The sequence below is a fragment of the Eschscholzia californica genome, unplaced genomic scaffold (genome assembly GCF_041429995.1).
Source record: "Eschscholzia californica isolate CP2 unplaced genomic scaffold, dmEscCali1.0.p SCAF_4, whole genome shotgun sequence".
Taxonomy (NCBI): domain Eukaryota; kingdom Viridiplantae; phylum Streptophyta; class Magnoliopsida; order Ranunculales; family Papaveraceae; genus Eschscholzia; species Eschscholzia californica.
The window spans coordinates 34,549,827-34,564,643 of record NW_028238461.1 but is presented as its reverse complement, the minus strand read 5'-3'; the positions used below and the strand labels follow the sequence as shown (position 1 = coordinate 34,564,643).

The 14,817-nt window shown below is 42.6% G+C and overlaps 1 pseudogene; it reads right to left on the bottom strand.

The window, feature by feature from the left end:
* Positions 1 to 9,220: 9,220 nt before the first annotated feature.
* LOC147544280 (uncharacterized) lies at positions 9,221 to 13,625 on the bottom strand (annotated as a pseudogene).
* Positions 13,626 to 14,817: the final 1,192 nt, after the last annotated feature.

Here is a 14,817-nt window from a genome sequence, read left to right as displayed (position 1 = left end):
GTTTTCAATGCAGCAGCATATATATGCATATATACCCCCCCTCAGTTTGTTTTTTAGCTAGAATAATGAACTAATTATCAAACTAGAGAAGTATAACCAATATGAAGAAAGAGTTACTCCCTGTTTTTCATGTCCTTGCTCCGTCACTTCTGACGTGAGACCTTTCTCTGAAGAGTTCAGTCTTGACCTCTGTCGAAGTCGTTCGTCTTTTTCCATTATGGAGTGTCCTGCATGACATTCTTTTAAAAGGAAATATTTAAGAGTTAGAGAACTTTAATATTCTATCTTAAGAGAATCTTGATCCTGGACTCTTTCCGTTAAGGGAAATCACAGAGGTCCTCTTGTTTATATTAAATACCATTATTCAGTAATGAGAGTTGTTTCTCTAATCTCAGATTATGAGTTTTCAGTTGAGCCAGACGTTCTGTCGACTTTCACCGGTTGACAGCTTTGTAATAGAATAATTAAAGTATTTATACTTATTAAAGTCCGGACCAAGATATCAAAGTCAAGGCTCATGCTTGTTTCAACGCTTTGGTCACCAAGTCAGTCGAATGATAGAGTTTCGATAATTATTGGGTTTTGAGAGATCAATCTCTTTCAGGCATTCTTCCGAACATCTGTCAAGTTGTTTTCACATTATTCGTGTCCTAGTTTTCGTAATTAGGAAACTAAAAGGTGTTACCAATTCAAAGGACTCGAGTGTATGAAAGATACTATCAAAAAATTGTTAAAGCAATTATTATTATGAGATGAGAAACTTCCCTAGCGCGTTGTAGTTTGATCAGCTCCAGCTGGAGTTGGTCGATTGGTTGCTCCCTTCAAATTCTGGACTGCTCCGGTTCCTTGTTGTTTATAACCGAGCTCTATCCATTATTGCTCCGAAACATATTTATGTTGAACAAACAAATCAAAGTTGGAGATTTAGGGATTGATAACTAATTAGGATTTAGTATAGTAAATCGGAACTTAATGATGAGCTATTTAGATGTTAAGGAGGAGAGCGGAACCAGAGTTCGCATAATCTCACTCTCAACATCAGGTTTCTAAGTAATGAATTGATTTTTCAATCAACTCGTTTTAGGGTTAGGATAGTTCCGGAGAACTATGTTTGTAGCCATATTATGTACATGTCTTCATTGTTATTATCAAATCTCGAACAAGTATTACTCAAGATAACCATAAACCATTGGGTCAAGTTGTTCGCATGAGTGTTGGCCACAATTGAATTATGTGGTTTGTCTATAATCATTAAGAAGTTGGTCGGAGCTGACCTCCGTCTAACTCACCGTTAGGAGATCACAAGGAAACCAAGATAATTATATTAGGAGTGAGAGCAAGAAAACTTCCCTTGTTACTGTTGTTAGTTCTGTGCTCCATTTGAATTCTGGTCGCTCCTGCCGAGCTACAACCATTGTTGACTCCGTTTTCTTTTTTTATTGGCCATCGATTAAAGCTTGACGACTCAGAGATGGTTTCTCTTTTCTTGAAATTATTTCTTGAAGCCAACGGTATTACCGTCATCAATAATTAATACGACGTGATTTCAGGAGAAAGACCTTAAGTTACCATTATTGTTATAACCACAAACGTGAGTTAGTAGTAAACAAATTAAACTTAATAGCCAAGCGAGTTAACATTCGATGGCAGGCTAAAACATGTGACGAGCAAATTGGAACGTAACAGTTCGAGGAAGTGAATGAGCCATGGCTTAGAGCACAACGTCGACTCATCAATCAGTTAGTTTTAACACGAAGATAGTGAATAAACTTCCTATGTAATAGTTTGACATATATATCGTTTGTTTATTATTATCTTTCGACCGCTATTATTTCCTATCATATATAAAATAGGCGTTACTAAAGCATAGGCCTTAATTAGATTGTTCGGTCTACTATAGGTTCATTAAGCATAGGACACGTGGGTCGAAGACAATTGTTGCCCGAGAAATCGATTCTCGGAGGAATACTCGGGTACGGATAGTCCGTAACCGTTGAAAGTCTAGTCAGGATTAACCCATGTCTAGCTCAGTGTCGAGAAAAATATCACGAGGAAAGTAAGAAAATTATAGTAAGAGTGTGAGGGTAAGAGAACTTCCGTGGTGGTTGAGTCGAGAAGCTTTCATAATTGTGGGGACCATTCAGCTAGAGCAGGTGATTTCTTTTGAACAGAAAGTCTGGTTTCTTGTAATGATGCTGCAGAAGGTATCCCTTTAGCAAAAAATTATTTCCAGGTAACAGTAGTCCTTCTTCTTTGTTCCCACGAGATTCCACCATTGAAGCCAAATGTGTAAGCTTCTTCTACCTAAAATTTCAACACAAAAACCACTTAGAGTAGAATACGGAGAAGTAGTTGATGCATGACAAAAGATAAACGTGATTCAAGATGAACGTGATTCAAGAACATGAATCGTTAAAGATTTTGCTAGAGAAATCCCCTCCTTCTAACGCCAAATGCTGATGTCGAAAATTGGCTCCCGGTTAAATCAGCATGAAAAAAGGAGTTGATGCATGACAACCTCCGTTACGATGGTATATTCTGTTTAGAGAGGAGAGATTCCTCTGTCCAGCTCTGCTTCTCTGCTCCGCCCTGTTCCTCTGCTCTGCTCTGCTCCTGTGCTCTAGCTTTCTGCTTCGCTTCTGTTTCTCTGTTCCTCGCTCCTTGCTCCAGCTCCTGATTCCTTGCTCCAGCTCTTGGATCATTGCTCATGTTCGTCTGTTCCCGAGGGGGGAAAACCTGCAAAGGGTTCGAAAACCACTCCGACGCTCAAGACAGTCAGGGTGCTCTTTACAGTAAAAGAATGAATATTGATTGATCCTTTTGGGGGCGAGTTATGAGAACTCTGTTGTTGGGGGGTGATCCTTCTTGATATGAAGAGATCGTATTTAGAGAGAGAGTGTGTTTTTCTTCCAGAGATCGTGTATTTTGAAGGACGATGTGGGGGGCCTTTTATAGGCGAAGGTAGGCCGACTGTGATTAGTGGTGGTGGTTAGGCGGTGGCCGTCAAACCGTAATAGAAGTTACCCCTTCTACGTATCTAGGATTTTTCTTTGAGTCTATCCCGGATCTTTGATAAGTGAAAGTTCCTAAGTTCAAGGATACCTTGTATATATCTTGTCGGAGTGATAGACTCTAAAGGAGAAGTTTCCTCCTTTAGATACGTGAGTCCAATCGGGCTTAAACACTTCAAGATACGTAGTCGACTGAGATCTTTCTGGAAAATCCGGGATTAAGTCATTAGGTCGCGCAACGTTGATATCTTCCCAATTTTGGGCGTAAGATATGGGCCGAACCTGTGGAGACCCCCCTTATTCATTTAGAGACCCCAGAGCTGATCTATCCATGCCGAGGGCATTTCTTCCGGCCGACCTCCCGATTGTGGGAATGTGTGGTGGACCATCAGGGGTTTTAGTTGTCCTGCTGCCTTAAGCCGAGCTGTTCCGAGAGACTTCTGGTTTGATCTTTGAATCTTCAGACGTTAGTCAACGTTTGGACATTTTATGCATCTCCAGATCAACTGGCAGATAGGGTATCAACAGATTTTAAGGAGACGCGACAGTCTCCCACTAGCAAGGCACCGCGTGTCCACGCATGCCGAAGGGACTGTCGTGCATAACAATCCAAAAGATCAACACCGAATATCTGCGTGATCAGAGGATCAAATCTATGACGTCACAAAATCACGCATGGAAAAGATTAATTACTCGCGCAGAAGACGAAACGTGTCTTGGAAGACCAAACCACACGTCAGAACAAGAACACAGCTGGGATGACTCTGGCCAAAACAACACTTGGTCAAAAAATACCTCCACTTAGCAGATACCAATTACCTCTGGAGCATCAACATAATACTGAGTTCCACCAACTAGCCCTAGTCAAGGTAAGACCCAAAGAGCTTCACGATACAACTCTGGGACAGGTAATACTCTCGACTTTAAATAAAATAAGAACACATGAGTTACTTCTACTCCTTAGTCTCTTTACTTTCAACTAAGGAGTGCGGGACTCATGATGATGCATAAAATGTCCAGACGTTGACTAACCTCTGAAGAGTCAAGATCAGACCTAAAGTCTCTTGGATCGACTCGGCTTAAGGCAGCAGGACAGCTAAACACCTGATGGTCCACCATACGTTCCCCTAACTGGGAGGTCGGCCGAAAGAAATCAGCTCTGCATTAAACGCCCTTGGCATGGATAGATTAGCCCTGCGATCTTAAAAGGAATAAAGGGGTCTCCACAGTTTCGGCCCATATCTTACGCCCAGAACTGGGGAGATATCAGCGCTGCGTGAACAAATGACTTAATCCCGGACTTTCTAGAAAGATCTCAGTCGGCCACATATCTTGTAATGTTTAAGCCCGCTTGGATTCCACATATCTAGAAGAGGAAACTTATCCTTTAAAGTCTATCACTCCGGCAAGATATATACAAAGTATCCTTGAACTTATAAACTTTCACTTATCAAAGATCCGGGATAGACTCGAAGAGGAACCCTAGATACACAATAGAGGTAACTTCTCTTACGATTTGATAGCCACCGCCTCACCACCGCCACTAATCACAGTCGGATTAACTTTGCCTATAAAAGGCCCCCCACTTCGCCCTTCACAAGACACGATCTCTTCACCTCAGAAAAGATCACCAAAACTCAGAGTTCTCACAACTCGCCCCCAAAAGGATCGGTCAATATTCATTCTTTTACTGCAAAGAACACCCTGACTGTCTTGAGCGTCGGAGCGGTTTTCGAACCTTTTGATGGTTTCCCCCCCGGGAACAGACGAACAAGAGCAAGAAGCTAGGAGCGAGGAGCCACAAAAGAGAAGGAGAGCAGAGCAGAGAAGCGGAGCTGAACAGAGGAATTTCTCCTCTCCAAACAGAATATACCATCATAACAGAGGCGGTCATGCATCAACTCTCTTTTCTATGCTGATTTAATGGGAGCCAATTTTCCACATCGGCACCGGTCACCTTCGCCAGGGTTGTAATTTAACTAGGACTTCTCCTGGGGATCCTCAGGGACCACGTTTTACTCGAATAAAGAGTTTAAGTTTAACTAGGACTTCTCCTTGCGAGACCTCGGGTCGCAGTCGTAGCTACTGGAGCTACCTCATTTGCCGGCTTAAGCCGGTCAGTTTGACTAGGACTTCTCCTTGGGACCTTGGTGAAGGGTCAGTTTTACTCGAGTAAAGTTCAGTTTAACTAGGACTGCTCCTTAGAGCCCTCAGTCGTCGCCATAGCTACCAAGGATATCCTGTCCCTGGTCGTGGCTCTCGCTAGCTTGGCCGTTTTTAAATTAGGGCCCTTGGTCGTTGCTCTCGCTACCAAGGCTACCTTTAGGTCCCTTGGTCGTGGCTTTCGCTATCAGAACTACTTGCTCGATGATGAGTTTAACCAGGACTCCTCCTTTTATACCATTTTTGTTAAAAATATTTTATTTTGTTAGATAAAATATGTAGCTAGTACTGCTACTTCTTTTGCCTAATGGCTTTACTTAATGGAAAGTAGATTAGGGGTAGTGATGACTGAGCCTTTCAGCTCTGCATGTCTGCCGTGGGGTCATCGTTGAACGCTTTGTCTCCTCCGATTGTGGTCAGGTTGAATGCTTCTTCCTCACAGCCTTGGGCAGAAATGAGGTAACATTCCCGGGCTATTTTCTGGTCTCCTCTGACCGTCCCTATGAGATTCGTTCCCAGAACTGGGAATTTCATCATGAGGTGGTTCATACAAACTATTGCTCTTGACTCCCTTAGGAAATTCCTGCCCAATATGATGTTATAGGCGTGCATCTTATTGACAATGGCAAAGTTTAGCATTATCGCTTTTGCCGATTCTCCTTCACCGATTAGTACTGGCATGGTTGCTATTCCATCTGTTTCGACATGGTTATCGCCGAACCCTGTCAAGCAAGATTTATAAGATTTGAGGTGGTGATGACTTACCCCGAGTTTTTGGAAGCATGTCCGACTCATGACTTCTGTCGAGCTTCCTGTATCGACCAGGATGCGTCCTACCCTCCATTTGGCCACTACAACCGTTATTACTAATGGATCCGCGTGTGGAGTTGTTACCCCAATCAGATCGTCGTCAGTAAAGACGATGGGTGGAGTTTTCACGGCAGGCTTGATTAGCAGGACTGGGGGTTCTTCGCCTCGTTGGCGTATCTACGCTGCTCCCCTTTAGTTGCTCTGCCGAGGGTTGGTCCTCCTGCTATGGTATTGATATTTCCCATTACCCCGGTTGGTTCCTCCAGACCTTTGTTTGCCTTTTTGAAAGTCAGACTCTGCTCGTTGGTTTCCGTTCCCGATCCGATTTCTGCCCTGTTTACTGGCCTTTTGTTCCGTTATTGATGTACTTATCCAGTTCTCCTTTTGTAACCATCTCTTCGATAAGATTTTTGAGATGCCGACAATTGTCGGTCTTGTGGCAGTAGCCTCTGTGAAAGGCACACCAGGCAGTCATATCTCTAGGCCCGAACTCCTCTCGGTCGTCATTGGGTTTAGGCAGCTCCGCCTTGCCTTTTGCTATCAATACCTGTAAGATTTCCTCCCTCCCTTTCATCAGTGGGGTATAGGTTGCGAAGTCAGCCCTAGGTCTCCTGCCTCGTTCACGGTCCCTGGGTGGCCTGACTTCGTCCCGTTCCTTCTTTCAAGGACGTTCACTCTCGTATGGGATGTTGGCCACGTCCTTCATCCGTAGATAATTTTCCTCTGTCCTGATAAATTGTTGCAACCTTTCTATCAGTTCTGTAAGGGTGTATGGCTTTCTCCCCAAGATATCTCTGATTATGTCGTCCTGCCTGAGGCCTCTCTGTAAGGCGAGAAAGGCGACGTTCGATTTCAGGTAGGGGACTTGCACCATGAGATTGCGAAATCTCTGCTAGTAGCTCGCTAGAATCTCGCTCTTTTCTTGTACCATATTGAACAACTCGTCGGTTCCACTTTTGATGCTAGTGCTTCCTCGGAAAGCTTCGCAGAAAACTTGGGCGAGCTGATCAAAGGACTTGATTGAACCTGGAGCTAGCGCTTGGTACCACGCCTGAGCTGGTCCTTTTAGGATGGTGGCAAAGACTACACACCATATGTTTCGATTAGTCGTGCATAAGTTCATCCTCGCAACATAGTTGTTGAGCAACACTCCTGGGTCTTCCACACCGTGATAATGTTCCAGCGTGGGACACTTGAAGTTTGTCGGCTTTTCGGATTCCAGTATCTCCCGGAATAGGGGCGGCTGCCGAATCACTGTCCTTCCCCAGAGCTTGTCCTTCTCTTTTTCTCTTGTCAATTCCGCCACTTGGTGTTTGAGTATATCACAGATGGTGGGGTCATCCATGCACCCCCCACCTATTCCAGCTCTTTTGGGGACGTAAGGTTGCTCCGGATTCAGCACGACTTGTTCATTCAAAATGCTCTCCAAGCACATCTGGTCGCCTGGTTGCAGAGTTAGCGCCACAGGAGTGTAGGTGTCGTCGGACGAGAAGAGCCTCCCCGCGAATGTCCTGACTACTTCTTCCCCCTTCTCCGGTGCGATAGCCCTCCTGACTGTCTCGGCTTTGCAGAGGCTTTCCTCCAATCGTTTTGCCTCCTCGTCTCTCCGGTAGTAGTCGACCTTGGCTTGCTTTATTTCGGCGAGGAGTTCGTCTGAGTTGGAGAGCCTGTGAGGCGTCCCACGTGGAGTGTGTTCGCCCGAGGACATGTTTGCCTGAAGGGCTCAGGGAGGTAGTTAGTTCTAAAAAAGTATTGAGTAGGGTTCGGGTTACCGAATCTGATGATTTGCTGGAGAGATGCCCTCATTCTAGCGCCAAATGCCTTGTCGAAAATTGGCTCCCGGTTAAATCAACATGAAAAGAGGATTTGATGCATGACATCCTCCGTTATGATGGTATATTCTGTTTGGAGAGGAGAGAATCCTCTGTTCACCTCTGCTTCTCTGCTCTGGCTCCTCGCTCCAGCTCCTATCTCCTTATTCTTGTTCGTCTGTTCCCGAGGGGGCAAAACCTGCAAAGGGTTCGAAAACTGCTCCGACGCTCAGGATAGTCAGGATGCTCTTTGCAGTGAAAGAATGAATATTGATCGATCCTTTTGGGGGGCGAGTTGTGAGAACTCTGAGAATGGGGTGATCTTTTCTAGGGTAAAGAGATCGTGTCCTGTGAAGGACATAGTGGGGAACCTTTTATAGGCGAAGTTAAACCGACTGTGATTAGTGGCGGTGGTAAGGCGGTTGCCGTCAAACCGTAAGGGAAGTTTCCTCTTTTGCGTATCTAGGGTTTCTCTTCGAGTCTATCCCGTATTTTTGATAAGTGAAAGTTCCTAAGTTCAAGGATACTTTGTACATATCTTCCCGGAGTGATAGACTTTAAAGGAGAAGTTTCTTCTTCTAGATACGTGGAGTTCAATCGGGCTTAAACACTTCAAGATATGCGGCCGACTGAGATCTTTATAGGAAGTTCAGGATTAAGTCATTAGGTCGCGCAACGCTGATATCTCCCCAGTTCCGGGCGTAAGATATGGGCCGAACCCGTGGAGACCCCCCTTATTCCTTTTAAGATCCCAGGGCTGATCTATCCATGCCAAGGGCGTTTAGTGCAGAGCTGATTTCTTCCGGCCGACCTCCCAGTTAGGGGAACGTATAGTGGACCATCAAGTATGTAGCTGTCTTGCTTCCTTAAGACGAGTCGATCCAAGAGACTTTCGGTCTGACCTTGACTCTTCAGACGTTAGTCAACGTCTGGACATTTTATGCATCATCAGAAGCGTGAGTACTGAGTGAAGGTAAGGGTCGTAACAAGTAACTAGGAAGATCCGGATCACCACATTTTGATAAAGTTGCCACCACAAAGTGATAAAAAAACCGATTGAGCTAAAACAACACCAGGATAAAGTTTCCACCACCAGATGATAAAGACGCTCGAAATCCACCACCAATGGCTCTTCCAAAACCAGAGGATAAAGGAAATGATCTGAACAAATCCAAAGTCACAAAAGACTCTATGCTTTCTCCAATTCGATTTTTCTTTTTCATCCATTGATAATAAGCCTCATTTTACAGAGGAGAATACATTAAATGAGAAATAAAAGCTAGTCTGCATGCATAGAAACTAGTTACATTGGAAACAACTTAGTTTAAATGCATGAATGTAAAAAGACGAGACTAAATTTAATGCAGATTACTAAAAACGATAATGACTCTCCAAGTCTTTGAGAACCTTCTTTAAGAACCATATTTATCCATTTGATTGGTCAAACTTCAGTAAAGTAACGCTCAACCCATTGGTAGGTGTGTTTGCATATTCTTGCTTTGTCTGCTCCAACTCTAATTGTTCCAGCTCGGATTGTTCCAGCTCTGGCTGATCCAGCACTGTTGCTCCTGCATCAAACTCTCCGGGTTGGAAAGGATTTGTCCTCAAATCCGATAGCTCCTCGTCTTCAATATAAGGAGAAAGATCACCCACATTGAAAGTAGCCGAAACACCATAGTCACCTGGAAGCTCTAGTTTGTAAGCGTTATGACCAAACTTGTCAAGTATCCGAAAAGGACCCTCTGCTCTGGGCATCAGCTTTGATTTACGCTTGTTCGGAAACCTCCCCTTCCCGAGGTGTAACCAGACCAGACTTCCTGGTTCAAAAGACTTAGCACGTCTGTTTTTGTTGGCCTTTTTCTTGTACTTCTCATTGGCTCTTTCAAATTCTGCTCGAACATTCTCATGTAGCTTCTTCATTGTAGTTACCCTTGCCTTTGCTTCAAAATCTGCCTTAATCCCAAAGGTATTGAAATCAGATCAATAGGAGTAAGTGGATTAAAACCACAGACAATCTCAAAAGGTGAACGTCTTGTCGCGTAGCTTATTAACCGGTTATAAGCAAACTCAGCTTGAGCTAGCTTCAGATCCCATTCCTTCAAGTTCTTCTTTATCAAGCCTCTCAAAAGTGTAGTTAAGGTTCTATTTGTTACCTCTGTTTGACCATCAGTTTGGGGATGACAAGAAGTGCTAAAAAGGAGCTTAGTACCAAGTAATCTCCACAAAGTCTTCCAGAAATAGCTCAGAAACTTTGAATCACGATCAGAAACAATGGTCTTAGGAATACCATGAAGGCGTACAACCTTCTTAAGATACAAGTCAGCAACCATACTAGCATCATCAGTCTTGTGACAAGGAATAAAATTTTTGTTGAACCTATGAATTACCACCATGATAGAATCTTTTCCCCTCTGAGTTCTGGGTAGTCCCATAATAAAATCCATGCTCACATCATCCCAGGGCTATATTGGAACGGGTAAAGGAGTGTACAGACTTGGTTGGAAATGGTTTTTCATCCTTTGACACGTGGCACATCGTTCTATGATTGAATGAACATCTCGTACCATCTTGGGCCAGAAGAAATGCTTCTGAAGCATGTCCACTGTCTTGTTAATCTCAAAATGACCAGAAAGACCTCCGCCATGTGCTTCACGAATCAGCAACTCCCGAACAGAATTCCTTGGAACGCAGAGCTGGTTTCCTTTAAAAAGAAATCCATCTTGCAAATGGTACTGATTTGTAACTCCCTTTTTGCACTCATTATAGACTTTAGCAAAGTCTAAGTCCTCATTATATAAAGTCTTCAACAAATCGAATCCCATAATCCGAGAATCCAGAATAGAAATTAAAGCATACCTTCTTGAGAGTGCATCAGCAACAACATTCATTTTTCCAGCCTTGTACTTTGACACAAATGAGAAGGATTGTAAAATTCTACCCATTTAGCATGTCGGTTGTTTAACCTGTGCTGGTTGTTTATAAACTTCAGTGTCTCATGATCAGAATGCAAAACGAACTGAACTGACCTTAAATAATGCTCCCAATGTGTTAAAGCTCTCACAATAGTATAAAACTCTTTATGATAGGTTGAGTAGTTTTTCTGTGCCCCTGTGAGTTTCTCACTGAAATAAGCAATATGGCGTTGTCCTTGGATAAGAACAGCTCCTATACCAACTCCACTTGCATCACACTCAACTTCCAACACTTGATTAAAATCTAGAAGTGCTAAAATAGGTGCTTCGCATAGCTTCGATTTCACCACTTCAAATGCCTTTTGGGCAGCACTGCTCCATTCGAACTTGTCCTTCTTCAAGCATTCAGTTATTGGTGTCACGACCGTGCTGATCTTCACCAAGCGTCTATAGAATGATGCAAGTCCATGAAAGCTTCTTACATCAGATTGGGTTGCCGGAACTGGCCAACTACTTATAGCTTCAACTTTGCTTTCATCAACTGAAATGCCCTTATCTGAAACAATATAACCAAGAAACACAATGCTAGAAGTAAAGAACTCACACTTCTCTGGCTTAGCATATAGCTTGTTTCTTCTCAACCCCTTGAAAACTTCTCTGAGGTGTATAGCATGCTCTTCTTCAGTTTTGTTGTAGACAAGAATATCATCAAAATAAACCACAACAAACTTTCCAATTAAATCACGCAGAACCTGATTCATAAGTCTCATGAAAGTGCTGGGTGCTTTGGATAATCCAAATGGCATGACTAGCCATTCAAACAGTCCATTCTTCGTCTTGTATGCAGTCTTCCACTCATCACCTTCCTTCACTCTGATCTGGTGATATCCACTACTTACGAAATTTTTTGAGAATACCTTTGATCCATTCAGCTCATCTAGCATGTAATCCAACCTAGGTATAGGATAAGGATACTTGATGGTTATCTTGTTAATAGCTCGGCTGTCTACACACATCCTCATCGAACCATCTTTCTTTGGTACAAGCAGAGCTGGTACAGAACATGGACTCATCCTCTCCCTGACATACCCTCGATCAATCAGCTCTTGCACTTGTTTCTGCAACTCCTTAGCCTATTCTGGATTGCATCTATAAGCTGGACGATTTGGCAAAGGTGCACCAGGTAATAAATCAATTTGATGCTCAATACCCCTGTTTGGAGGTAGTCCGGGTGGTAAATCTTTAGGAAACACATCACTGAACTCAATTATCAATTTCAGCATCAATGGATGAGAAATCACTTCAGCTCCGTCATTCTTTTCAACCACCAGCAAAGCAAAGACCTCTTTGCCCTTACCCATCTTTTTCATGATTTTGGTTTCACCCAAAAACATGTTCTCCTTGGGTTTCTCTGCTGCAGACTTAGCAAACATAGTAGGTGATAAGGGTGACAATGTAATGTGCTTCTTATCCTTATGAAAAGAATAAGTGTTCTTGTACCCATCATGTACAACTCTTCTATCAAACTTCCAAGGTCTGCCAAGCACTAGATGACAAGCATCCATTGGAATGACATCACAAATTACCTTATCATGGTAGTTCTTCCCAATAGAAAAGGAAATTGCTACCTGTTTAGAAACCTGCAACTTGCTTCCATCAGTCAACCACTTAAGCTTGTAAGGTTGTTGATGCTTTATAGTTGGCAAACTCAGCTTCTCCACAAGTGTAATAGATGCCACAATAGTACAACTTCCACTATCAATTATCAAACTGCAGACTTTTTCTTTGATTGTGCACCGGCTCTGGAAAATAGCTTCTCGTTGCTTTTCTTTTATATTAGGAACATAATGCAACACCCTTCGAATCACCAACAATTCTCCTTGATCAGGTTGCTCAATGACTTCATCATCTTCCTCAAGAACTTTCTGATCATCAACTTCTAAATCATGAGAATCCTGCCTTAGCTCTTCCTCAATCTCCTCAATCTCTTGAGTTGTCATAACTCTTCGATTAAGACATTCAGCTTGGAAATGCCCAAACCCTTGACATTTAAAGCACTTCTTCTTCAAATTCACATCCATAGGCTTTGATGAATTCTGAATTTCTGTCTTTTTGTTGCTGCTACTAACATCACCTTTCACAACTCCTTTTGGAATCAAAGAAGAAACTGGATTGTAGGGTCTGGTGTATTGCTTCTTCCCTACTTTGTTCTGCTTCTCCACCTTGATAGCAAGCTTCTTGACGTCATCAAGAGTTTAGAAAGGTTGTATCTCCACCTTGGTTGAAATCTCATCATTCAAACCATGTACAAAGCGTACAATAGTCCTCTCTTGTGGTTCTTGAACATCACACCGTAATTGCAGAAGATCAAACTCCCTTGTATACTCTTCTACTATCTTCTTTTCTTGTTGCAAGTGTGTAAGCTTTAAGTACAAATCTTGCTTGGAATCATCGGGTAAAAATCTCCTCTTCATAAGTCGTTTCAGCTTCTCCCAAGACCTGATTCTGGTCTTGCCTTCTCTTAAACGCAGCGACTTAAGAGTATCCCACCAAAGGCTAGCATAACCCTTTAGCTTGAAGGTTGCTATTTTATACTTCTTCTCATTGTTATATGTATTATATTCAAATGTCCTTTCCATTGATCTTAACCAATCAAGAAAGTCATTTGGATTTAGATTGCCTTCAAAATCAGGAAAATCAACTTTGAATTCTTCTTGACGATGTTGTTGTTGTGGACGATTGTCTCTTCTCCTTCTCTCACGTCCAGACCTGAAACTACGATCAAAATCAGAACTAAGAAAAACACATTCGTCAGAACTAGAAGATGAACGATCATCGTCTACTATTTGTCTCCTTGGCGGTGCTTGCATATTCATGCCATTAAAAGCCTGAACCATTTGCTGCCTCATTTCCTCCATTTCTCGACAAATACGCTCATCGTGTGCTTGGTCGAGAGTCAAACCTCTTGGAAATTCTATTTTAAGAAAACAGGATAATAGCTTCACTCTATCAACCTGAATTATAGCTCTGATACCACTTGATGCGTTTTCCCGCAAGCGTGAGTACTGAGTGAAGGTAAGGGTCGTAACAAGTAACTAGGAAGATCCGGATCACCACACTTTGATAAAGTTGCCACCACAAAGTGATCAAGAAACCGGTTGAGCTAACACCACACCTGGATACAGTTTCCACAACCAGATGATAAAGACCCTCGAAATCCACCACCAATGGCTCTTCCAAAACCAGAGGATAAAGGAAATGATCTAAACAGAGCCAAAGTCACAAAAGACTATATGTTTTCTCCAATTCGTTTTTTCTTTTTTCCTCCATTGATAATAAGCCTCATTATATAGAGGAGAATACATTAAATGAGAAATAAAAGCTAGTCTGCATGCATAGAAACTAGTTACATTGGAAACAACTTAGTTTAAATGCATGAATGTAGAAAGACGAGACTAAATTTAATGTAGATTACTAAAAACGAAAATGACTCTCCAAGTCTTTGAGAACCTTCTTTAAAGACCATATTTATCCATTTGAGTAGTCCAACTTCAGTAAAGTAACGCTCGACCCATTGTTAGGCGTGTTTGCGTATTCTAGCTCTGTCTGCTCCAGCTCTGATTGTTCTAGCTTGGATTGTTCCAGCTATAGCTGATCCATCACTGTTGCGCCCGCATCAAGAAGGAGAGACAAAGAAAAGAATAATGCTGAATTTCGCTATGGTCGACAAGATGCACGCCTACAACATTATATTGGACAGGAACTTTCTGAGGGAGTCAGGGTCGATAATCTCCATGTACCACCTCATAATGAAATTCCTGATCCTGGGAACAAATCTCGTAGGAACGGTCAGAGGAAACCAAGAAGTGGCCATGAAGTGTTATCTAATCTCTGTTCAGAGTTACGAAGAAGAAACCACCAACCCGACCACCGTCGGAGGAGATAAAGTCTTCTATGGGGACCCCACATTAGACATGCAGGACTGAAAGCTGATGACCTCGTAGGTTTCCATCAATCTTCTTCTTTTTATCCTTGCAGAATAAAGCCGTTAGGTAGAAGAAGTAGCGCTACAAGCTATATATTTTACTAATAAATAAAATGTTTTACCAA